General features: G+C 41.3%; 1 protein-coding gene across 1 annotated transcript in view; it reads right to left on the minus strand.

Annotated features, from left to right (window-relative positions):
* TEX9 (testis expressed 9) overlaps positions 1 to 26740 on the minus strand; it is a 251995-nt gene that overhangs the window by 163691 nt on the left and 61564 nt on the right. Inside the window, exon 2 of the mRNA XM_060417893.1 lies at positions 16566 to 16752. The gene's annotated coding sequence lies outside the window, so the exon portion shown is untranslated. The remainder of the gene's footprint in view (positions 1 to 16565; positions 16753 to 26740) is intronic.

A 26740-nucleotide genomic window follows, 5' to 3' on the forward strand; every position in this document is an offset into this window, starting at 1 on the left:
GTTCAACATCATTAGTCATCAGCTGCTGCAATTCAAAACCACAATAAGATATCATTTCAGACCTACTAGGATGGCTATAATCAAAAAGGTAGACAGTAACAAGTAACAAGACCTTGACATTGGAATACTGATACACTGCTGATAAGATATAAAACAGTGCAGTCACTTTGGAAATCAATTTGGTGGTTCCTCAAAAGTTAACAGGGCCCCCTGGTGGTCCAGCAGTTAAGAATCTGCCTTGCAATGCAAGGGACACTGGTCTGATCCCTGGTCTGGGAAGATGCCACATGCTGCAGAGCAACTAAACCTGGGCACCTCAACCACTGAAGCCTGCGCTCTGGAGCCCGTGCTCCACAGCAAGAGAAGCCACTGCAATGAGAAGTCCACGAACCACAGCAAAGAATAGTCCCCACTCTCCACAATTAGAGAAAGCCTGCTCACAGCAATAAGACCCACCATAGCCAAAAAATAAAATGAATAAATAAATAAATCTTAAAACACAGTTAAACATAGAGTTACCATATGAAACATTTTCATTCCTAGATTTATACTGAAGAGAACTGAAAGCTCATGTTTACAAAAAAACTTCTACACAAATGTTCGAAATAGTATTATTCATAGAAACTAAAAAGTAGAAACAATCCAATTGCCCATCAACAAATTAATCTATAAACAAAATGTAGAATATTACTAGGCTATTAAAATAAGTGAAGTAATGATGTACACTACAACACAGATGAACATTGGGACTATTAGGCTAACTTAAAAAAGCTTCTGCACAACAAAGGAAACTATAAGCAAGGTGAAAAGACAGCCTGCGGAATGGGAGAAAATAATAGCAAATGAAGCACCTGACAAACAACTAATCTCAAAAATATACAAGCAACTCTTGCAGCTCAATTCCAGAAAAATAAATGACCCAATCAAAAAATGGGTCAAAGAACTAAACAGACATTTCTCCAAAGAAGACATACAGATGGCTAACAAACACATGAAAAGATGCTCAACATCACTCATTATCAGAGAAATGCAAATCAACACCACAATGAGGTACCATTTCATGCCACTCAGAATGGCCACTATCCAAAAGCCTACAACCAATAAATGCTGGAGAAGGTGTGGAGAAAAGGGAACTCTCTTACACTGTTGGTGGGAATGCAAACTAGTACAGCCACTATGGAGAACAGTGTGGAGATTCCTTAAAAACTGGAAACAGAACTGCCATATAACCCAGCAATCCCACTGTTGGGCATACACACCAAGGAAACCAGAATAGAAAGAGACACGTGTACCCCAATGTTCACAGCAGCACTGTTTATAATAGCCAGGACATGGAAACAACCTAGATGTCCATCAGCAGATGAATGGATAAGAAAGCTGTGGTACATATACACAATGGAATATTAATCAGCCATTAAAAAGAATACATTTGAATCAGTTCTAATGAGGTGGATGAAACTGGAGCCGATTATACAGAGTGAAGCCAGAAAGAAAAACACCAATACAGTATACTAATGCATATATATATATGGAATTTAGAAAGATTGTAACAATAACCCTGTATGCAAGATAGTAAAAGAGACACAGATGTATAGAACAGTCTTTTGGACTCTGTGGGAGAGGGCAAGGGCGGGATGATATGGAAGAGTGGCATTAAAACATGTAAAATATCATATGTGAAATGAATCACCAGTCCAGGTTCAATGCATGACACAGGGTGCTCGGGGCTGGTGCACTGGGATGACCCAGAGGGATGGGATGGGGAGGGAGGTGGGAGGGGGGTTCAGGATGGGGAACACATGTACACTCATGGCGGATTCAAGTCAATGTATGGCAAAACCAATACAATATTGCAAAGTAAAATTAATTAATTAAAAATAAATAAATATAAATAATTTAAAAGCCAGACATAAAAGTCTATACATTATTCCATTTATGCCAAGTGTTCAAAATAGGCAAATCCATAGAGATACAATATAAAGTAGTTTTCTGTGGCTGGAGGAATGGAGACAGGAGTATATGCTAATAAGTACAAGGTTTCTTTTTGGGGTGATGAAAATGTCCTAAAATTAGAGAATGGGGATGACTGCACAACTTTACAAATATACTAAAAGCCACTGAATTATACATTTTAAAAGGGTAAATTTATATATGAATAAAACATTTTTTTTAAAAGTCTGGCATACAGTGGGCATTAAACAAATGTTGATTGGTTGGTTTTCCCATTAGCCCAAATTTAGATAACGGATCTGAGGCTATGTCCTGCCCAGGGTTTAACAACTTTTATCCCCTTCAGCATTGGCAGTGGTCAGGTGGGATGGACTAGGTGTTGCCACTAAGGGAAATTGGAAACAGCTGTCCAAGTAGCTGGACTGGGACAGGAGCTGTGATAAAGAATGGGGAACCAAAGATAGGCAGTTATACGTATACATATATCTCTCTTTTTTTAGATTTTTTTCCCCATTGCTTGCAAAGTCGCTTCAGTCATGTCCATCCTTTTGCAACCCTATGGACTATAGCCCTCCAGGCTCCTCTGTCCACAAGATTCTTCAGACAAGAATACTGGAGTGGGTTGCCATACCTTCTCCAAGGGATCTTCCTGACTCTGGGATTGAACCTGCAGCTCCTGCATTGGCAGGCAGGTTCTTTACCACCAGCACCACCTGGGAAGTCCAGGTCCTTATTAGTTATCTATTATATATATATATGTGTGTGTGTGTGTGTGTGTGTGTGTTGTGATTGTGCATGTCAATACCAATCTTCCAATATATCCCTTCCCCCATATATACCATATATGCAATATTCCTCAGCCATACAAAAGGATAAAATAATGCCATTTGCAGCAACATGGATGGTCCTAGAGATTGTCATACAAAGTGAAGTAAGTTAAACAAAGACAAATATCATATAGTATCACTTTATATGTGTAATCTAAAGAAATGGTACAAATGAACTTGTTTACAAAACAGAAATACAGTAACAGATATAGAAAACAAACACGCTTGATTTCTTCTAGAGAAGGCTGGTATCTCACTGCTTATAGTCATAGATGACCGAGGTTTTTTCCCTGCCAGGAAACTAGATCATTTTTCCTGTTTTATTGAGATATACTTGACATATAACATTGTTTTTGTTTCAAGTGTATAACAAATAATGATATATGTATATACTGCAAAATGGTCACCCCAATAGGTTTAGTTAACATCCATCACCTCATATACATTTTTTTTCTTGTGATGAGAACTTTTATTATCTACTCTCTTAGAAACTTTCAAACAAATAATTTTATTAACTATAGTCATTGTGCTGTACACTACACTCCCAGAACTTATTTATTTTATATTTCAGCTAAATAATTATATTACTCAGAATGGAGATGAATTATAACAAATCAGAGTTGAATTTCTAAACTATTGGGCCCCATGCTCTGGATATGAGTGAAAAAAAAAAAACACTATTGAAATGCATTGTTCTATATTAGCAACAGTAAAACCAGGACTGCATAAATTTTCATTTGACTCAATCTTTTACACACATAAAGAATACTTTATATTTAATCATTTAATCAATAACATTAGACAAATCTTGTGGGAAAAGAATTAAAATGTATTAAGAATTGACTGGTTAATGGGCACTGCATTAAGCACTGTCACAAACATGACCCAGAAAAATATAGTGTAAGAGAATACCTTTGAATCTCATGACTGGACAAGAGTGACCTTCAAAAAGCAGTTTCATTAGAGAGGTGAACCAGAGCTAGGATTAGAACAAGTGAGCAGTGAAACAGTGAAAGTGGTAATGTGTGTGGGCTCCTTTTTCAAGTTTAGCACCAAAGAAAGGGATAGATAAGATAGCTTGAGGAAGACGCAAGGTGAAAAAAATTTTAATTACTTATTTTTCTGATTATAAAATGTAGGCCCAAGATAGACAGCTTGGAAGAGGAGAGAAGTGTAACAAAAAATAAATAAATAAATGGCTTATGAATTTAAATTTTAAAAAACGGTTTATGATCTTTAAACAAATCTACATTTTCTGCATAACTTCATACCAAAGACACCTGGATACTAAATTTAAAAGTTAGTATACAATTAATATTTCTAACTAAACAAAATATATTCCCTTCAATGGAGGATAAAGAAGGAAAGGTCAAAAAGTGACTTTTCTTTTAAGGCAGATGTTTAATTTGAAGGAAAAGTACTGAAGTGATTGAAGCAATGTGGTATATTGCTTAGAGATTATTTTCCTTACTGATAACAAGAAACTTGTTGACAGAAGATCTATCACTTTGAATAAAAACAGAGTGGCACTCTTGGGGATGCAGTTTGGCATGGTGACTACAGTTAGTAATACTGTCTTGTTATGTTTGAAATTTGTAAGACAGTAAATCTTTAAAGTTCTTATCACAAGAAAAATATTTGTAACTGTTCACTGCAGATGGTGATTGCAGCCATGAAATTAAAAGACGTTTACTCCTTGGAAGGAAAGTTATGACCAACCTAGAGAGCATATTAAAAAGCAGAGATATTACTTTGCCAACAAAGGTCCATCTAATCAAGGCTATGGTTTTTCCAGCGGTCATGTATGGATGTGAGAGTTGGACTGTGAAGAAAGCTGAGAGCCAAAGAATTGATGCTTTTGAACTGTGGTGTTGGAGAAGACTCTTGAGAGTCCCTTGGACTGCAAGGAGATCCGATCAGTCCATTCTGAAGGAGATCAGTCCTGGGTGTTCATTGGAGGGACTGATGCTGAAGCTGAAACTCCAATATTTTGGCCACCTCATGTGAAGAGCTGACTCATTGGAAAAGACCCTGATGTTGGGAGGGATCGGGGGCAGGAGGTGAAGGGGACGACAGAGGATGAGATGGCTGGGTGGCATCATCGACTCGATGGACATGAGTTTTAGTGAACTCCAGGAGTTGGTGATGGACAGGGAGGCCTGGAGTGCTGTGATTCACGGGGTCACAAACAGTTGGACACAATTGAGTGACTGAACTGAACTGAATGATGGATGTTAATTAGACTTATTATGGTGATCATTTTGCAATAACTACATCTATCAAATCATTACATTGTACACCTGAAACTAGTATTATACATCAATTATATCTCAACTTAAGGAATGATAAAATGAATATATAAGCAAACAAAAATTATATTCCCATGTAATAAACAAAATTATAAACTTCAATTATATTTTAGACTTCTCCCTGTATCTAGCTCAGACTGGCTATATCCAGGGCAGCTTGCAATCAGGGAAGCCAGAAGTCAGAAAGGGAATGTGATTCACTTCTCTTCCTTTTCATCACGCTTCTCCTCCCACAGTTTTATTATTCTCCAAGGCTAGAGTGCAGAGGGAGAGGAGAGGAAAGCAGAGCAAGAAAATTCTTACTTAACTGATGATGGTGCAGACTGTGGTTGGCTCCTTTTAGACTTGTCCGTTGTTTACATCTGGCTCTTTCTCTCCTAGATGATGTTTGGGTTATTTTGCAAACTCTATCACCACCACCACCCCTGCTGCATATCTCAAATCCATCTCTACTCCAGCTAGCCATTTGTTTTTCATTCCACACCCTAAGGGTTCAGCTGGTTTACTTTTGGCCTCCTTTTACTGAGATTTCCTCCAGGGCAGGAACTAAGACAACCCCAAGCTGACTCTCTGTCACGTTATCCATCCAGATCTGGTCCATGGAAAAGGTTACAACTCTTGTTGTGACAGACTCTAAAGGGCATTGACTTCTCAACTATAGCCATTGACCACTTCCTCTTAAGCCCTCATTTTTTTAGACTTTTCAAATATAATTCTGACACCGGTCTTCTGTGTCCCCCAAACTGCAGGAATGCATATTAAGCCCTTTCAGTGGTTTCTCTAAGTTCCTCTTTCTCATCCTGAAGTGAAGGGGAAGCACCCAGACTCTCAGGCTCTTCCCACTGTGGAAGAGTGGGAGATGTATATATTTATACATTTATATGTTTATATAATTATAAATGTATGTATATACTTATACATACACTTATAAATATATGTATATTTGTAAATATATGTATATATTTATGAGTGTATATAAAATAACATGTGCATATATTAAAATTTTAAAATAAAGAAATAAGGTATTTAAAGAGCCAAGCATAGTGCTGGGAAGATGAATGTTAGTTATTATTGCTAAATATTAACTTTCCTGAAAGGTCATCAATGTGATTGCTAAGAAACCAAAGAAAAAAGTCATTTCTTAAATGCCTAGCTAGCTACATGCCAGTAAATCAATTCTCGTTATTAAAATAAATTATTCAGTTGCTTAGTCATGTGCCATTCTCTGCAACCCATGAATTGCAGCACGCCAGGCTTCCCTGTCCTTCACTATTTCCTAGAGTCTGATCAAACTCATGTTCATTGAGTCAATGATGTCATCCAACCGTCTCATCCTCTGTCTCCCCCTTTTCCTCCTGCCCTCAATCTTTTCCAGCATCAAGGTCTTTTCCCATGAGTCAGCTCTATGTATCAGGTGGCCAAAGTATTGGAGCTTCAGCATCAGTCCTTCCAATGAATATTCAAGGTTGATTTTCTTTAGGATTGACTCGTTTGATCTCCTTGCAGTCCAAGGAACTCTCAAGAGTCTTCTCCAGCACAATTTGAAAGCACTTCTTTGGTGCTCAGCCTTCTTTACAGTCCAGCTCTCACATCTGTACATGACCACTGAAAAAATCATAACTTTGACTATACAGACCTTAGTCAGCAAAGTAATGTCTCTGCTTTTTAATATGCTGTCTAGGTTTGTCATAGCTTTTCTTCCAAGGAGCAAAAGTCTTTTAATTTCATAGCTGCAGTCACCATCCACAGTGAACAAGTCTGTCACTGTTTCCATTTATTCCTCATCTGCCTGATATAAACTGATGGGACTGGATGCCATGATCTTAGTTTTTTGAATGCTGAGTTTTAAGGCAGGTTTTTCACTCTCTTCTTTCACCTTCCTCAAGAGGGTCTTTAGTTCCTCTTTGCTTTCTGCTATCAGGGTGGTGTCATCTGCATACCTGATGTTACTGATGTTTCTCCCAGAAAACTTGATTCCAGCTTGAGCTTCATCCAGCCCAGCATTTCATGTGAAGTACTCTGCATATTTAAGTTAAATAAGCAGGTGACAATATACAGCCTTGACGTACTCCTTTCCCAATTTTGAACTAGTTCATTGTTTCATGTCAGGTTCTAACTGTTGCTTCTTGACCTGCATACAGGTTTCTCAGGAGTCAGGTAAAGTTGTCTGGAATTTGCATCTCTTTAAGAATTTTTCACAGTTTATGGTGATTCACACAGTCAAAGGCTTTAGTGTAGTCCACGAAGCAGAAGTAGATGTTTTTCTTTTTCGAATTCCCTTGCCTTTTCTATGATCCAGCAGATGTTGGCAATTTGATCTCAGGTTCCCTTGCCTTTTCTAAATCCAGCTGGTACTTCTGGAAGTTCTCAATTCATGTAATGCTGAAGCCTAACTAGGTTAAAGGACTTTGAGCATAACCTCACTAGCATGTGAAATGAGCACAACTGTATGGTAGTTTGAACATTCATTGGCCTTGCCACTCTCTGAGACTGGAATGAAAACTGACCTTTTCCAGTTCTGCGGCTACTGCTGAGTTTTCCAAATTTGCTGGCATATCGAGTGCAGCACTTTCATAGCATCATCGTTTAGGATTTGAAATAGTTCAGCTGGAATTCCATCACCTCCACTAGCTTTGTTCATAGCAATGCTTCATTAGGCCCACTTGACTTCACACTCCAGGATGTATGGCTCTAGGTGAGTGATCACACAATCATGGCTATCCAAGACATTAACGCATTTTTTATACAGTTCTGTGTATTCTTTCCACCTCTTCTTAATACCTTCTGCTTCTGTTAGGTCCATATCATATCTGTCCTTTACTGTGTCCCTCTTGGCATGAAGTGTTCCCTTCTAACGATGTTAAAATAAATACAGTTAGAAATGTAAAGGACTATCTCCTGTGTCATATATGTATGTGTGTGTGTGTGCTCAATCGTGTTTGACTCTTTGCGACCCATGGACTGTAACCTGCCAGGCTCCTCTGCCCATGGAAATTTCCAGTCAAGAATACTGCAGTGGGTTTCCATTTCCTTCCCCAGGGGATCTTCTCAACCCAGGGATCAAACCCACATCTCACACGTCTCCTATAACAGCAGACAGATTCTTTACCACTAGCGCCACCTGGGAAGCCCTATACATACACATATATATACATGTACATATTTCTGTTGTATATATTTACAACAAAGATGGCATGGCATAGTTAAATGAGAGTAGTACATCTGCTGAGGCAAAGAAAGTGTTACCAAACCATGAACCACTATGAAAGGAAAACTGAACATACATGGCACAGCGTGTTGCAATGGTTAGGATCTTAAAAAAAAATCCAATTAAACAAGTGGTATGGTCAATAAAGCAATTCTGGTGCAGTCTAAATACTTTTTCGTAAACAAGTTAGAATATAAATAGGACTTCCCTGGTGGCTCAGATGGTAAAGCGTCTGTCTACAACGCGGGCGACCTGGGTTTGATCCCTGGGTCGGGAAGATCCCCTGGAGAAGGAAATGGCAATCCACTCCAGGACTATTGCCTGGAAAATCCCATGGACAGAGGAGCTTGGTAGGCTACAGTCCATGGGGTCACAAAGAGTCGGACATGACTGAGCGACTTCACTTCACTAGAATATAAATGAAGTAAATTACAATAGCTAAAACTGTTCTTGCAGATCACACAATTAACATGGCAGAGGCAATCTGGTAGGGCAGTAAAATTGCTGAAACGATCAATTTACTGTGTTCTTGTTATTTGGGGCATCCAGACTTAACCAGAGATACTCATGCATTCCGTATTCATGCCTTCACTCATGCAAAAAGAAACACCTACTATGTGCAAGGTGTTTCCCTAGAGCCTGTGATGGGTATAAAGATCTATGATAGAGTAATGCCTTAAGGCATGTACTGTCTAGTTGGAAAAGTATAAACAAAGTATTCTTTTAGTTTAGAAATTCTGTGGTAACCTAAACTCACTAGGTAGAGTGTTAAGTACTTACCATTAGGAGAAACATTTGCTGTTACTGTCAAATTCTATACATTTTCAAATTCAAGGTGTCTATTTTCAAGTTTATTGTTGGGTAGTGAAAGATAAATATGGTTAAAAAAATCTATTCAAATGATACAAAAGAGCATTTTTAAAAAATATTGTGTATACGTGCATTTCTCACATACTAGACGTAAGAAATGCCCTAATCTTCAAAGTTTTTATTTCATTAGTTCATTATTTCACTTTCTTCTCCAATTTATCTCTATGTCCTTGATGTGCAATAAGCAGAATTTGGTATGTATATTCTAAGCCAAAATAATATTGGGCAAGACATCATCCCTGTTCTATTTGCAGAATTTCTGTGTATTTTCTCTAATTTTTCTTTCTATGGCATAATCCATCTTCTTTTTTCGTCGTTGTTTCCCAATAGGGATCTAAATTTGTAACCCAATAGAGATCTAAAAATCCCTACTTCAGCAGCTTCTAATCTGCTACAGAATTCTTCCCAGACCCATGATTTAACATCTGTGTTCAATATTCTAATCTTCCAACGAGGAATATAGCTCAGCTTAACTTGCTTCTTTCAACCTGGGAAAGCAACTAAAAAAAAAAAAAAATTGAACACATCAACTTACCTATTTGAGATCTTTATAATACAGCTTCATTATTTTGACATGAATTCCCTAGACATCAGACTCACTCATATTCAGATTTAAGGACAAAAGCATCCAAAAGACAAATATAAATTCTTTTTGGATTACTCAACCTCTGCTTCTCCCAATGCAGACAAGTGAGTTGATGTTGTATTTTACACAGTGAAAACTGATATTTTTGCCTAGCAATTAGTTTTTTATATAACTTTGAGATACTGTAGACCAAAGAGACAGAGACTTGCTAATAATTCTTTTTAAAGTTACCATTTAAAATAACTTTAAAATTGGGTCATAAACAGTGATTCTTGAAAAATCCCCAATTATTTCAATGCCCTAGCTTTAAATAATCCTTTAACACAAAGGCTTCATCTTGAAAATCTGACAACCAAATTGACACTAATTAAAACAACATGTGCAATTTTCCTAGGGCTCTAAAACAAAATGGAATTTGCAACTCAGTAACAAACTAGAATGACTGTCACAAAATTAGATAATTGGAAGATTTTAAAAGAACACATGTAATACAGTAGATAGCAGGCAGCTCTACAAAGCTCTATATAGAATGTAATTTATGTGAATTTATAAAAGATATAATACCTGAGTGCATTTATCAATCCTGATGCTTGTATGAGTTTGACCCTGAGGTACACTGGGGTATGATTCCAGGAGGCAATAGGAGGAACAGATCTACGTATAGGTTGGGTCATGGGGCTGCAAGTTCAGTTCAGTTCAGTTCAGTCACTCAGTCATGTCCAACTCTTTGTGACCCCATGGATTGCAGCAGGCCTCCCAGTCCATCACCAACTCCCGGAGTTCACCCAAACTCATGTCCATCGAGTCGGTGATGCGATCCAGCCATCTCATCCTCTGTTGTCCCCTTCTCCTCCTGCCCCCAATCCCTCCCAGCATCAGAGTCTTTTCCAATGAGTCAACTCTTCGCATGAGGTGGGCAAAGTACTGGAGTTTCAGCTTTAGCATCAGTCTTTCCAATGAACACCCAGGACTGATCTCCTTTAGGATGGACTGGTTGGATCTCCTTGCAGTCCAAGGGACTCTCAAGAGTCTTCTCCAACACCACAGTTCAAAAGCATAAATTCTTTGGCACTCAGCTTTCTTTATAGTCCAACTCTCACATCCATACATGACCACTGGAAAAACCATAGCCTTAACTAGACAGACCTTTGTGAGCAAAGTAATGTCTCTGCTTTTCAATATGCTATCTAGGTTGGTCATGACTTTCCTTCCAAGGAGTAAGCGTCTTTTAATTTCATGGCTGCAATCACCAACTGCAGTAATTTTGGAGCCCCTAAAAATAAAGTTTGACACTGTTTCCACCTCTATTTGCCATGAAGTGATGGGACCAGATGCCATGATGTTAGTTTTCTGAATGTTGAGCTTTAAGCCAACTTTTTCACTCTCCGTCTTCACTTTCATCAAGAGGCTTTTGAGTTCCTCTTCACTTTTTGCCATAAGGGTGGTACCATCTGCATATCTGAGGTTATTGATATTTCTCCCTGCAATCTTGATTCCAGCTGTGCTTCTTCCAGCCCAGCATTTCTCATGGTGTACTCTGCATAGAAGTTAAATAAGCAGGGTTACAATACAGAGCCTTGACATACTCCTTTTCCTATTTGAAAACAGTCTGTTGTTCTATGTCCAGTTCTAACTATTGCTTCCTGACCCGCATACAGATTTCTCAAGAGGAAGGTCAGGTGGTCTGGTATTCCCATCTCTCTCAGAATTTTCCACAGTTTATTGTGATCCACACAGTCAAAGGCTTTGGCATAGTCAATAAACCAGAAATACATGTTTTTCTGGAACTCTCTTGCTTTTCCAATGATCCAGCAGATATTGGCAATTTGATCTCTGGTTCCTCTGCCTTTTCTAAAACCAGCTTGAACATCTGGAAGTTCACAGTTCACATATTGCTGAAGCCTGGCTTGGAGAATTTTGAGCATTACTTTACTAGTGTGTGAGATGAGTGCAATTGTGTGGTAGTTTGAGCATCCTTTGGCATTGCCTTTCTTTGGGATTGGAATGAAAACTGACCTCTTCCAGTCCTGTGGCCACTGCTGAGTTTTTCCAAATTTGCTGGCATATTGAGTACAGCACTTTCACAGTATCATCTTTCAGGGTTTGAAATAGCTCTACTGGAATTCCATCACCTCCACTAGCTTTGTTCATAGTGATGCTTTCTAAGGCCCACTTGACTTCACACTCCAAGATGTCTGGCTCTAGGTGAGTGTGAGAGATCACACCATCATGATTATCCGGATCCTGAAGCTCTTTTTTGTACAGTTCTTCTGTGTATTCTTGCCACCTCTTCTTAATATCTTCTACTTCTGTTAGGTCCATACCATTTCTGTCCTTTATCGAGCCCATCTTTGCATGAAATGTCCCCTTGGTATCTCTAATTTTCTTGAAGAGATCTCTAGTCTTTCCCATTCTGTTCTTTTCCTCTATTTCTTTGCACTGACTGCTGAGGAAGGCTTTCTTATCTCTCCTTGCTATTCTTTGGAACTCTGCATTCAGATGCTTATATCTTTCCTTTTCTCCTTTGCTCTTCGCTTCTCTTTTTTTCACAGCTATTGTAAGGCCTCCTCAGACAGCCATTTTGCTTCTTTGCATTTTTTTTTTCCATGGGGATGGTCTTGATCCCTGTCTCCTGTACAACGTCATGAACCTCTGTCCATAGTTCATCAGGCACTCTATCAGCTCTAGTCCCTTAAATCTATTTCTCAGTTCCACTGTGTAATCATAAGGAATTTGATTTAGGTCATATCTGAATGGTCTAGTGGTTTTCCCTACTTTCTTCAATTTAAGTCTGAATTTGGCAATAAGGAATTCAAGCTAGTGTTCAAATAGCAAATTCCTCACTGACTCACACTGGCAGTGAGAATTGGTCCATTTCAGAGGGCAAGGGTATAGAAATGAGAAATAATGAACTCAGAAGAGGTGGTGGTCTGGGGTCTTGGGATGAGAAAACGAACTAAGCCTTGATTTACAGAGCACAGGATTCACACCTCAAGAGTAGGCTCAGAGGGTCTCATCACATGGATTTGGTTTAGTGCTCCTGTTCCAAAGGGGAACTCGAGATCTGAATAGTTAATGGAAGCAGAAATCCAGTCAAACGGACTGGAAGAACACAGAGAAATTAGCAGAGCCTGGGCTCCAGGGCATATGAGAAGCCAGGGCTCTTCCCAGGCACACAAAATCCAGGCTTAAGGAAATAGGACTAATCCCATATTCCAACAACTCTGGTTTGAATCTGATTTTTAAAATTATCTGTTAGAAACAAAGATAAAAGCAATGGCTGCAAGATGGTCAGGAACCTGGTGGAGCTGAACGTCAGGTTGAGGGTATTGGTGCCTTCAAAAGAGCAGAGCCAGCAGAGGCAAAAGCCAATAAAAGCTCAATCCTCAAGAAGTAACCCATGATACAGAGAGGATGGAAACCTGAAAGGAATGGTGTGTACTTGGATACATTCAAAAGAGGGTTCTGATTAACTGGTACATCCAATTAGTATGCCAGAGTGGTGTCTCTTTAAGAATACTTGGTGAGATTATTTTTTAAACTCAAAATGTTATGAGAGCTAATAGTAATAACTACATTTACTGAGCACCTCTACTGGCCTAAGTGCTTTTCATAAATTATCTATAATGCTCCCAAGAGCTGACAGGGTACTTAGACTTACTGCTATTTTACAGACAGGAAACTAAAACTCAAAGACGTACAGTAAAGGGTCCCGAGACACTTAGCTAATAAGGTGCTGAACTGGGTCTGTTGTCAGTAAAGCAGCAGAGGAAAAAAACAGGCTTATATTATGGAATAAAATATATAGATTTATTATCAGTTAAGCAAAAAATTCACTTATACATATATAGTTAAGCTTAGTTTAATATATGTATAGGAAAATGAAAATAAAATACAAGTCTTTGCTACTGTGATGTTCTAATGCTAACCAGTCCTTTCTCATTCAGAATTTTAGTGAAATCTTTCGATAATGTTGACTCTTCTCAATCTGTGTCTTGGTTTCTTAGTGTTCACCTTTTTACTCTCTCAATTGGTCTACAGATGATTACCCCAGTTCCTAAACTAAATCCTAAGTGAAAGAGAACTTGTGTTCAAAATCTGCTGGTAGTCAAATTCCAAATTAAATTTCTTTCATATCCTTGGGAAATAGTCATGGAGCCTTCTCCTGGCTCCCAACATCAACTAACACCTGTAACAGGGGAAACTAAGGATGAAGTGATATTATGAACTAGGATAATAAACATTTATAAGAAAATTACCACAGATCTTTAAAAATTATAAACACAATCCTATGGATGCCATACTACCTCTATTTACACAGAAATTTCAAGGTAACAAAACACTTTAGAAACTCATATCAGAGATAAAAATAGTATAGGAGTTATATCTTTGCATCAGATAAACAAAGATTCAATACTAAGACATCACTGATTTTCAAGCAAAATAGTATTAGATGTGTCAATAAAAGCATACCCTGGGCATCTGAAAGGAGGAGGAGTGTCTGTCCCTGATGCAGGAAAGAGAAGAAAGTAGAGGAAGCAGCGTTAGCAATAATCTGAATAGAGAAGCCAACTTTGATCTGGGCAGGGCAGATGCCACATCCCAGAAAATGCTGCTAAAACTAAATATCTCTTTGTCCACTCTGCCAACTGCCCTCCCTCCCAACTCCAATCAAATGTACTGCTGGGCGGCATTCACTTAGCCCTAGTAATGATGGTTCCAGAGGTGGAGATGAGATCCAAGCCAGATATGAGAGTTTAGCCAACTGAACACTTAGAAGGAACAGCGTCCACACAAGACAGCTGCTCCTTAGGATACCAGCTGCAAATGTGGGGAATTCCCCTAACCACCCTCAGTTTTTATAATTCACTGGAGGGGCTCGGGATGCTCCGAAAGCTACTACACTCACAGTTACAGATTAATACAGGGATTAAAATCAGCCAAGGGAAGAGACACATGCATAGGGCAGAGTCCAGGATGGGTCCAAATACAGAGCTTCAGGTTGTCCTCTTCACACAGAGCCATGGACGGTGTTAACTCTTTATGGCTATGGTGTGCGACAATATGCATGTCCAGACATGGATGCTTACCCCAATCTTTGGTATTTAGTTTTCTTTGGGGCTCTATCATATACTGTCTATGTGGTTGACCTTTATTCCTCAGCCATTTCAAGAGGATGGGCTGTTATCTTTAATCTCCAGTCCCTTCTGGAGACAAAACTGGTATCAAGCAGCCCAAAGTTCCCATGAAAAATCACATTTTTAGATTGCTAACTTGTGGGCCAAAACCCTCAGACAAAAACACTTCTGTCAGGCAGGACATTCCAAGATCACCTCCCTGCGGTTGAGGGGAAAGGCCAGATCTCTCTTTGTGTGTGTGCATGCTAAGTCATTTAAGTCATGTCCAACTCTTTGTGACCCTATGGACTGTAGCCCACCAGGCTCCTCTGTCCATGGGGATTCTCCAGGCAAGAATACTGGAGTGGCCTACCATGCCCTCCTCCAAGGGATCTTCCTGACCCAGGGATCAAACCCCCATCTCTTACATCTCCTGCACTGGCAGGCAGGTTCTTTACCACTAGCACCACCCAGGAAGCCCCTGACCTCTCTTCAGGTAAGGTTAATTCTCTATTTCATACCAAAGCATACCAGGCCATTAAGAATTCTTCCCCAGGAATTTTCTTTCTGGAGATAGAGAAGAGGAGACCGTATTAGTTGGGATCCCTAGAAGCAGAGCAAGGACTCTTGTGTATGTGATTTGCTGAAGAAGTGTTCTCAGCAGAAAGCCATTAGGATATGAGGGGGGCATGGTAGCAAAAGGAAAGATGCTAAGCAAAGAAATACTTTCAGGGGACTTCCCCGGTGGTCCAGTGGCTAAGACCCCAAGCTCCCAATGCAGGGAGCCCAGGTTCTATCCCAAGTCCAAGAACTAGATCCCATATGCTGCAACTAAGAGTTTGCATGCTGCAACTAAAGATCTCACATGCCGCAACAAAGACTGAAGATTCCACACCCTACATCTAAGACCCGAAGCAACCAAATGAATTAAATTTAAAATATATATATATATATATATATATATATATATATATATCAGTTCAGTTGCTCAGTTGTGCCCAACTCTTGAAAACCCCATGGACTGCAGCAAACCAGACTTCCCTATCCATTACCAACTCCCAGAGCTTGCTCAAACTCATGTCCATCAAGTCGTTGATGCCATCCAACCATCTCATCCTCTGTCATCCTCTTCTCCTTCTGCCTTTAATCTTTCCCAGTATCAAGGTCTTTTTCAATGAGTCAGCTCTTTGCATCAGGTGGCCAAAGTACTGGAGCTTCAGCTTCAGCATCAGTCCTTCCAATGAATAGTCAGTACTGATTTTCTTTAGGATGGACTGGTTGGATCTCTTTGCAGTCCAAGGGACTCTCAAGAGTGTTCTCCAACGCCACAGTTCAAAAGCATCAACTCTGGCACTTAGCTTTCTTTATAGTCCAACTCTCACATCCACACATGACTACTGGAAAAACCATAGCTTTGTCTAGATGGACCTTCGTTGGCAAGGTAATATCTCTGCTTTTTAATATGCTGTCTAGATTGGTCATAGCTTTTCTTCCAAGGATCAAAGTGTTTTTTAATTTCATGGCTGCAGTCACCATCTGCAGTGATTTTGGAGCCCCTCCCCCAAAAATATGTATATAAATATTTACATACAAAAAAATAAAGATACATACATATATAAAGAAATGGTTTCAGCTAAAGTACTGCACAAAGACACAGACTAGGCACACAGCACTGACTGCACCTGAGACCTGACCCACCTTGAGAGAGGCTTTTTATCTCCAAAGCAGTCAGTCACTGGTTTTGGGCCACCGTAGAGGAGGGATTCCTTCCCACGAGTTACTGGATGAGGCTGCAACTAATGGCCCAAGGCAGTTCTCCAGGGTTGGGTCCAGCTGTGAGCAGTATCAACCACACTGGCAGCAGCTCAAGGCTAGATGCACTAACCTGGAAAAGCACAAATGCATGGGTGGTCAGTAGCAATGAACGCCATCCACACCTGGTACTGCTCAGGTTCAGTCTGCTGTCATGGTGAGTTCACACCATCCAGCCACAGCTTCTCCTACATTCTGGTGCTTATAATCCCTGGGGAAAGTTACAAAAGAAAGGTCACTGTGAGAGACTACAGCCCTCTGCTGCTGCACTGGATCACAAGGTCAGATACTCATAATCTCCTCACTTTACCACTCATTCTAGATTTCCCTCTGCATTGGCAAAGGTTTCCATTGATACAGATTTGCCTGGTGTAGTAACACAGACCCTCAATGTGAACAGGGCTAAGGTCATTCTCAGGCTATGGTTGCTATTTTCATCTATTTACAGTTAAATCAGGCAGGAAAATAATAAGAGATGCCATGGCTGCTGCTGCTGCTGCTAAGTCACTTCAGTCATGTTCAATTCTGTGCGACCCCACAGACAGCAGCCCACCAGGCTCCACCGTCCCTGGGATTCTCCAAGCAAGAATACTGGAGTGGGTTGCCACTTCCTTCTCCAATACATGAAAGTGAAAAGTGAAAGTGAAGTCGCTCAGTCGTGTCTGACTCTTAGCAACCCCATGGACTGCAGCCCACCAGGCTCCTTCATCCATGGGATTTTCCAGGCAAGAGTACTGAAGTGGGGTGCCATTCCCTTCTCTGGAGATGCCATGGCAGATCACCTGAAAAGCAAACCCATTTCTCCCTGCTCCTTTAGATATCAAGTTCTACCTCTTCGTGATGATGAAAGGCATTACCCTCTTCCACTGTGATAATTATTTTCTTTGCCTACCAACTGTTGAAGAAGGACAAGGATCACGAAGTGACCAGGAAGCAGCTGTAGCTTTAGGTTTAGAGGTACTCTATGCTCTTTGGTGGGCTCCCCTGGTGACTCAGTGGAAAAGAACCTGCCTGCCAATGCAGGAGACATGGGTTCGATCCCTGGGTTGGGAAAATCCTCTGGGGAAGGAAACAGCAGGCCACTCCAGTATTCTTATCTGAGAAATCCCATGGACAGAGGAGACTGGTGGGCTACAGTCCATGGGGTCACAAAAGAGTCGGACATGGCTTAGTGACTAAACAACGTGTTGTTGTTTAGTTGTTGTTGTGGAAAGACCCAATCTGCTGGAAATTCAGAACTCCCAACCCGCAGATTCTAAAGATGCAAAGATAGGAAGAGAAGTTCTCCAAGTGGGTCTTTTGGATGGCTGAGCAGGAATATACTATTATTTCTGTCCCTTAGTTCCTGAACATATGCATTCTAACAACTTGTGACATAGCCCTATACAATAATCATCACTTTAAGATATATACAATATTCTAAAGAACAGTAACCCTTTCTCACCTGGGAGTCACCTCCCAGCTAGCACTTCAACAAAAGCTTCAAAAAGCCATTCCACCACATTATCAGGATAACAGCTCCTGGTTTGTGCTATATATAGTAGAACCAGTGGATTCTATATTCAACTACAAGTTGTCTCATCTCCTTTGCCATAAAGTGGGTCCTTTGGTCTAAGGAGATATTATGTGGGATCTCATATCAGCTAATCAAAGTCAAAGAGTTCTCAAAGAATACAGTTAGTGAATGGTTAAGCTGTGTACCCAATAACACACAATGACAATGGAGCTGATACTATGATATTACGAAGGAGGAGACTTCCACCAAAATTCTTCAGATATGGCCTCACCCACAGTGAAGGTCAGGATATGATACCTAGATTCTCGCTCAGGAAAGAGCTTGTAACTTCAGCTGCTGGAAGCGCTGTCAGCAGGCAGTCTTCAGCTATCAGCTTCAGGTACAGATAGTGCCTAGCCCATGGTCATGCCCCTTCCAGGGCAGCTCACAGCCATGACTTATTAACAGGGGAGTATAAAGGCCTTGTGAACCGTGAACTTCCTGAAGTTCAAGCTGGTTTTAGAAAAGGCAGAGGAACCAGAGATCAAATTGCCAACATCCACTGGATCATCGAAAAAGCAAGAGAGTTCCAGAAAAACATTTATTTCTGCTTTATTGACTATGCCAAAGCCTTTGACTGTGTGGATCACAATAAACTGTGGAAAATTCTGAGACACATGGGAATACCAGACCACCTGACCTGCCTCTTGAGAAATCTGTATGCAGGTCAGGAAGCAACAGTTAGAACTGGACATGGAACAACAGACTGGTTTCAAATAGGAAAAGGAGTACATCAAGGCTGTACATTGTCACCCTGCTTATTTAACTTATATGCAGAGTACATCATGAGAAATGCTGGACTGGAAGAAATACAAGCTGGAATCAAGATTGCCGGGAGAAATATCAATAACCTCAGATATGCAGATGACACCACCCTTATGGCAGAAAGGGAAGAGGAACTAAAGAGCCTCTTGATGAAAGTGAAAGAGGAGAGTGAAAAAGTTGGCTTAAAGCTCAACATTCAGAAAACGAAGATCATGGCATCTGGTCCCATTACTTCATGGGAAATAGATGGGGAAACAGTGGAAACAGTGTCAGACTTTATTTTGGGGGGCTCCAAAATCACTGCAGATGGTGACTGCAGCCATGAAATTAAAAGACGCTTACTCCTTGGAAGAAAAGTTATGACCAACCTAGGTAGCATATTCAAAAGCAGAGACATTACTTTGCCGACTAAGGTCCGTCTAGTCAAGGCTATGGTTTTTCCTGTGGTCATGTATGGATGTGAGAGTTGGACTGTGAAAAAGGCTGAGTGCCGAAGAATTGATGCGTTTGAACTGTGGTGTTGGAGAAGACTCTTGAGAGTCCCTTGGACTGCAAGGAGATCCAACCAGTCCATTCTGAAGGAGAACAACCCTGGGATTTCTTTGGAAGGAATGATGCTAAAGCTGAAACTCCAGTACTTTGCCCACCTCATGCGAAGAGTTGACTCATTGGAAAAGATTCTGATGCTGGGAGGGATTGGGGGCAGGAGGAGAAGGGGACGACAGAGGATGAGATGGCTGGATGGCATCACTGACTTGATGGATGTGAGTCTGAGTGAACTCCGGGAGTTGGTGATGGACAGGGAGGCCTGGCGTGCTGCAATTCATGGGGTCGCAAAGAGTCGGACACGACTGAGCGACTGAACTGAACTGATAAAGGCCTTGCCCTCTGGGCCCAATAGGGAAAACTCTGATGGGCTATTTTAGCTCCAGAGCTCCTCCCTCCCTTCCACAGGTATCGATCACAATGGCACTCCCTAATAAACAACCTGCAGCCTAAACTCCAATTCACTGTGTTTCCCAGAAAGCCCAACATGCCGTAATTAGTGCCAGGAATGGCCTAAAAACACAGATAAGATAGGGGTTTACAGTTAGTTCATTCACTACCTGCTTGGTAAAGAGGAAGCCATCACTGATAGTAAATGGCACAGCCTTGGCAGCAGGGAGCTATGCAACGGGTCAAATTTCCCCTCGTAATGAACTAGGAAGGCATACCAGTGGAAAGAAATAACCTAGCTGGTCTGATGTATTAGACATTGGAGAAATACAGATATGTTAGTAAGTACAAGGGTGATGGAATTCTGTACCTAATGCAAAAGAGGATTGATGCTGTAGAAAAATATAACAAGAGGCTGAGAGCAATTAATACTCAACTGACAAGTGGAAAACCAGGGGGCCCCATAACAGCATGTAAAGTGGCTTCCATTTCCTGTAGCAGGGGGGCAGAGAAAACTTAGGACAAGGCCCAGAACTTAAGGGTAGGTACTTTCAAAAAAAGTTCACCTTTCAAACAAGACTGGTCAAGGCACTATTTGAGAAAGAACTGGACCTTAACACTTAAAATGAGGAAGTTTGGGTTGATACCCTTGAACATATGGAATTCTCAGATTTCCTGAAAGCTATCAGCTTTCATAAAGAGCCCAACCTTCCCTATTCAGAGTTATGCTTCTCTTGCTTTAAGAAAATGTAGATTCCTCTCTCCTACCAAACAATGTGTGCTCCTCTAAGAATCTGTAAGGTAGGTAGGTAGAGGATGATTCTGATGGGGGTAAGAGCAAAACTCAGCTAGGGACATATTGGGACTAATAAAGACAGAAAGGAAGTGCAGGATCCAGCCAGCATGTGCTGGAAAGAGCTGGGGAAACATGCCTGGGACTGTATCCTGGGGGCTTGGTCAAGAGATTAGAACAAAAGATGGTAAATGGGCTTATTTATTAAATCCTGAGACACAGGATTTAACAACCAAAGGAAAGATCCCCAAAGAGAGTATGAACTAACTGGACAGCACATATAAGCAGAAAAATGATGCCCAAAAAAAGGATATTAAAATGCCAGAATCCTGTGACAGATGGAAAATGGGATTGAAAGTCAAAAGGGAATAAGCATGCTAGAGTAGGTAGACCATATCAAACAAAGAACAAACCAAAGAAACCTCTAATAATGTTCAAGGGGAAGACCTGAAAGACAGACAATTTACCAAGACCACTGGGATGTGCTGGTGGCAGAAGACAAGCATCACTTGAAAAATTCACTGGTTGGTTCTCTTCTTTATACAGGCACTCTTAGATGAGTGCTTCCCAGGTGGCTCAGTGGTAAAGAACGTGACTGCCAATGCAGGAGACACAGGAGACACGCAGGCTTGATCCCTTGGTTAGGAAGATCCCCTGGAGAAAGACACAGCAACCTACTCCAGGATTCTTGCCTTGGAAATTCCATGGACAGAGGAGCCTGCCAGGCTAAATAGCCCATGGTGCCGCAGAGAGTCTAGATGACTGAGCATGCGTACACACACACACACTATTAAAAGACCAGGCTAACTCATAGGAATTGAGACATAAGGCCCCTAGAAAGATAGAGGCCAGGTGGTAGTGCTCAATGATCAGAAGCCAGGTTGATGCAATTATCTTAATAACTAGAAAATTCAAGCAGGAACCAAAAGAAACTGACCCATGGAGAATTATGGAGATGGTCAGTATAATATAGAATCCCTAGGAACAAAAAAGATGGACAAAACCAAATGTACTATTCAATTTGTACCATCAGAAGACATCAAGGATAACTATTTAGGAGACAGAGGACAGCTGTCTTAATAAAAATTCATGATTTTTCTGCCCACTTCTCAAAATTGAATCAGTTTTTTAGACCCAGAGGATACCAGCTCCTCAGAAGGAATAGCACAGCAATGGCAGGGCAGATGTACATGGTAAAAAAAATCTTTTTCCACTAGGACCTATAGTCATTTACTCAGATACATATGTACTGAGAAAAGGGAACTGTCCCAATATTTAAGAGACTCCTGAGTATTGTTTTAAGATGAATATAGCATCCTAAAGAACAATGCCCTTTTCTCACTTTGTAGTCATGTCCAAAAAGAGCAGAGATGGCAGCTGAGGATGACAAGCATCTATCTGGACTGAGACAAGTTGTAATTTGGGGGCTGCAGTTCATCTCACACTCCTCTTCTAAATTGTTTTCTCCAGTTAGGAGGGACCCATCAGAATCTTAGAGGAGCTTCATTGGGGTTCTATTTTAAGAAGCAGATTTGAGCCATTCAGAAGGTATATAGTGATGGACACTGTGATGCCCAGACCTCTTTTTAGAAAAGGACTTTGCTGTCCAGTCACTGTTTTTTTTGGACCCAGCTCTTAGCTCTTTCCAGGATTGTCTCAGTTGCAGAAAAGTCCCTCACCTAGGTTACAACTCTTCTCAATGGCACACATCCAATGACTTGACTGACACTACGGGTAAGGCCCCATCATTTCCACCCAATATAAGGAAACTCAGACAATTAGCTCCAGAGCTCTCTGTGGCATTGGCAAAAGTGTCATCAGGCCTGCATTACTGTTTGGATTTTCTCTCTGCATCTACTTGCTTCTTTTCCCTCCGCCCCCCTTCAGGTATCAAGGGCTTTCCTGGTGGCTCAGTAGTAAAGAATCTGCCTACCAAGCAGGAGACATGGGTTTGATGCCTGGGTTGGGAAAATCCTCTGGATAAGAAAATGGTAACCTACTCTGGTATTCTTGCCTGGGAGATTTCACGGACAGAGAAGCCTGGTGAGTTAAAGTCCATGGGGTCGCCAAGAGAAGGACACAACTGATGGACTAAACAACAGGTATTAATCCCAAAGGTATTCTGTAATAAACATCTTGCATGCTAAACTCTGACTCAGCATCTGTATCCTGAAGGATCCAGCCTACAGTACTGACCTTCTCCAAATCAAATGGAAGAATACAGATATTTTACTGAGATGAGGGTTGAGTGGTTGGTGGCAGTAGAAATGAGGCACTGGATTCCTGGGTTTTGAAATGTGCTCTCTTTTCCATGTAAGGCTTCACTGTACGGACCTTCAAATGGTAGTTAGAAACTCCAACCCCCTCACTTTGAAAATGTCCCTATCTTTAACCTGCTCTATTTCCCTCTGCATATTCTGCAGTGTTTGCCTCTCCATTTCCTTGGAGTCTGTCACCTGTCCCCAAAGAACTCATCAACTCCTAACCCTTTCTTGGGATCTACTGCATATCTACTGCATATACAAAAATCTACTTGCATCACTTTCATGGTACTTGGCGGGGTGGCTGGGGGATGGTAACCACAAAAAAGGAAAGCTCATGCTGTCCACTGTGCCATACATGAGTAAAACGTCCTTTGTTTCTGACCCAGGAGTCTTGTGTCTTCGGAGGCATCCCTGAAACTTTCAGGTCGACTTTTAGCATGCAAGTAAGGTTTGATCTAATATCAAACTTCACTGCCCCTGACAATTTTCTCCCATGAAAAGTTGGGAAAAGAAGTTGTCACTCTACCGGTGACTGTGATTCTTCTCAGTAATCATAATAATCAAACATCCATCAACCTTAAAGTTTAATTTTTTAAACACATCTCTCTACACAAAAGATTTCCATTTCTCCTATTGGCATAAATCTGATTTTATTTATTATAAATGTAGGCATTATGTTAAAAGAACATAAAATCCTCCTTGACCTGGGCTAAACATTCTGACATTAAATAACAATAAGGGACACTTTGCCCATTTTGCTTTTCCCTGTTTCTGCCCTGATTGCAGGAAGAAGAGCACAGAGGTAATTGTCCCAACTGGCTCTGCCACAGTGGGAATGTTAGTGGTATGGTAATAAGTAAGCCAAATTTGAGGTGATAGTGGAATACATACATCATTTGAATGTCAGTCACAAACTTGTATAAGATATGCCACTTACTTTCCTTTTTACATCTTTACTTTATGATCCTGATTCACTTTCTGACTCCATTCCCGTGAGCTGATAGGAAAGCTGACCTCACCTGTTTTTTTCAAAAATGCCCTTTTCCCCGGGTTGTATCATAATTTCAAGATCTTACATAGCGCTAGAGCCGGGGAGGCTGCAGGCCGGCGCGCTACGCGCAGGCGCGGCTGCGGGCCGGCGCGCTACGCGCAGGCGCGGCTGCAGGCCGGCGCGCTACGCGCAGGCGCGGCTGCGGGCCGCTACCCTGCGTCCGAGGTCAGTGGTGGCCGGAAGGAGACGACCCACGTCCGAGGTCAGGGGTGTCCGGGAGAAGCCAACTCCAGCCCGAGTCCAGGGGCGGTGACCCTGAGGAGCCACCCCGAGCCCGAGGCCAGGGGTGGCAGCTGGGAGGAGTCACCCACATCCCAGGCCAGGGCCAGCGGCCAGGAGGAGTAACCCGAGGAGCGGTGGCTGCGCAGGCATAGGAGGGCCTAGAGGAGCTATCCCCTGTTGAAGGTCAGGAACAGCGGCGGTAAGGAGATACTCCTCATCCAAGGTAAGGAGCAGCAGCTGTGCTTTGCTGGAGCAGCCGTGAAGTGATACCCCACGCCCAAGGTAAGAGAAACCCAAGTAAGATGGTAGGTGTTCCAAGAAGGCATCAGAGGGCAGACACAAGGAAACCATACTCACAGAAAACTAGTCAATCTAATCACAGTAGGACCATAGCCTTGTCTAACTCAATGAAACCAAGCCATGCCTGCAGGGCAAACCAAGATGGGCGGGTCGTGGTGGAGACATCTGACAGAATGTGGTCCACTGGAGAAAGGAATGGCAAGCCACTTCAGTATTCTTGCCTTGAGAACCCCATGAACAGTAGGAAAAGGCAAAATGAGGACCTCCCCAGGTCATTAGGTGCCCAATATGCTACTGGAGATTGGTGGAGAAATAACACCAGAAAGAATGAAGGGATGGAGCCAAAGCAAAAACAATGCCCAGTTGTGGATGTGACTGGTGATAGAAGCAGGATCTGATGCTGTAAAGAGCAATGTTGCATAGGAACCTGGAATGTCAGGTCCATGAATCAAGGCAAATTAGAAGTGGTCAAACAAGAGATGGCAAGGGTGAACGTCGACATTCTAGGAATCAGCAAACTAAAATGGACTGGAATGGGTGAATTTAACTCAGATGACCATTATATCTACTACTGCAGGCAGGAATCCCTCAGAAGAAATGGAGTAGCCATCATGGTCAACAAAAGAGTCCGAAATGCAGTACTTGGATGCAGTCTCAAAAATGACAGAATGATCTCTGTTCATCTCCAAGGCAAACCATTCAATATCACAGTTATCCAAGTCTATGCCCCAACCAGTAACGCTGAAGAAACTGAAGTTGAATGGTTTTATGATGACCTACAAGACCTTTTAGAACTAACAGCTAAAAAAGATGTCCTTTTCATTATAGGGGACTGGAATGCAAAAGTAGGAACTCAAGAAACACCTGGAGTAACAGGCAAATTTGGCCTTGGAATGCGGAATGAAGCAGGGCAAAGACTAATAGAGTTTTGCCAAGAAAATGCACTGGTCATAGCAAACACCCTCTTCCAACAACACAAGAGAAGACTCTACACATGGACATCACGAGATGGTCAACACCGAAATCAGATTGATTATATTCTTTGCAGCCAAAGATGGAGAAGCTCTATACAGTCAACAAAAACAAGACCAGGAGCTGACTGTGGCTCAGATCATGAACTCCTTATTACCAAATACAGACTCAAACTGAAGAAAGTGGGGATAACCGCTAGACCATTCAGGTATGACCTAAATCAAATCCCTTGTGATTATACAGTGGAGGTGAGAAATAGATTTAGGGGCCTAGATCTGATAGATAGAGTCCCTGATGAACGATGGAATGAGGTTCGTGTCATTGTACAGGAGACAGGGATCAAGACCCTCCCCATGGAAAAGAAATGCAAAGAAGCAAAATGGCTGTCTGGGGAGGCCTTACAAATAGCTGTGACAAGAAGAGAGGCGGAAAGCAAAGGAGAAAAGGAAAGAGATAAGCATCTGAATGCAGAGTTCCAAAGAATAGCAAGAAGAGAAAAGAAAGCCTTCAGTGATCAATGCAAAGAAATAGAGGAAAATAACAGAATGGGAAAGACCAGAGATCTCTTCAAGAAAATTAGAGATACCAATGGAACATTTCATGCAAAGATGGACTCGATAAAGGACAAAAATGGTATGGACCTCACAGAAGCAGAAGATATTAAGAAGAGGTGTACAGAAGAACTGTACAAAAAAGATCTTCACGACCCAGTTAATCGCGATGGTGTGATCACTCTAGATAGAGCCAGACATCCTGGAATGTGAAGTCAAGTGGGCCTTAGAAAGCATCTCTATGAACAAAGCTAGTGGAGGTGATGGAATTCCAGTTGAGCTGTTTCAAATCCTGAAAGATGATGCTTTGAAAGTGCTGTACTCAATATGCCAACAAGTTTGGAAAACTCAGCAGTGGCCACAGGACTTGAAAAGGTCAGTTTTCATTTCAATTCCAAAGAAAGGCAATGCAAAAGAATGCTCAAACTACTGCACAATTGCACTCATCTCACATGCTGGTAAAGTAATGCTCAAAATTCTCCAAGCCAGGCTTCAGCAATACATGAACTGTGAACTCCCTGATGTTCAAGCTGGTTTTAGAAAAGGCAGAGGAACCAGAGATCAAATTGCCAACATCCGCTGGATCATTGAAAAAGCAAGAGAGTTCCAGAAAAACATCTATTTCTGCTTTATTGACTATGCCAAAGCCTTT

This window comes from Ovis aries, chromosome 7 (assembly GCF_016772045.2).
Source record: "Ovis aries strain OAR_USU_Benz2616 breed Rambouillet chromosome 7, ARS-UI_Ramb_v3.0, whole genome shotgun sequence".
Classification (NCBI taxonomy): domain Eukaryota; kingdom Metazoa; phylum Chordata; class Mammalia; order Artiodactyla; family Bovidae; genus Ovis; species Ovis aries.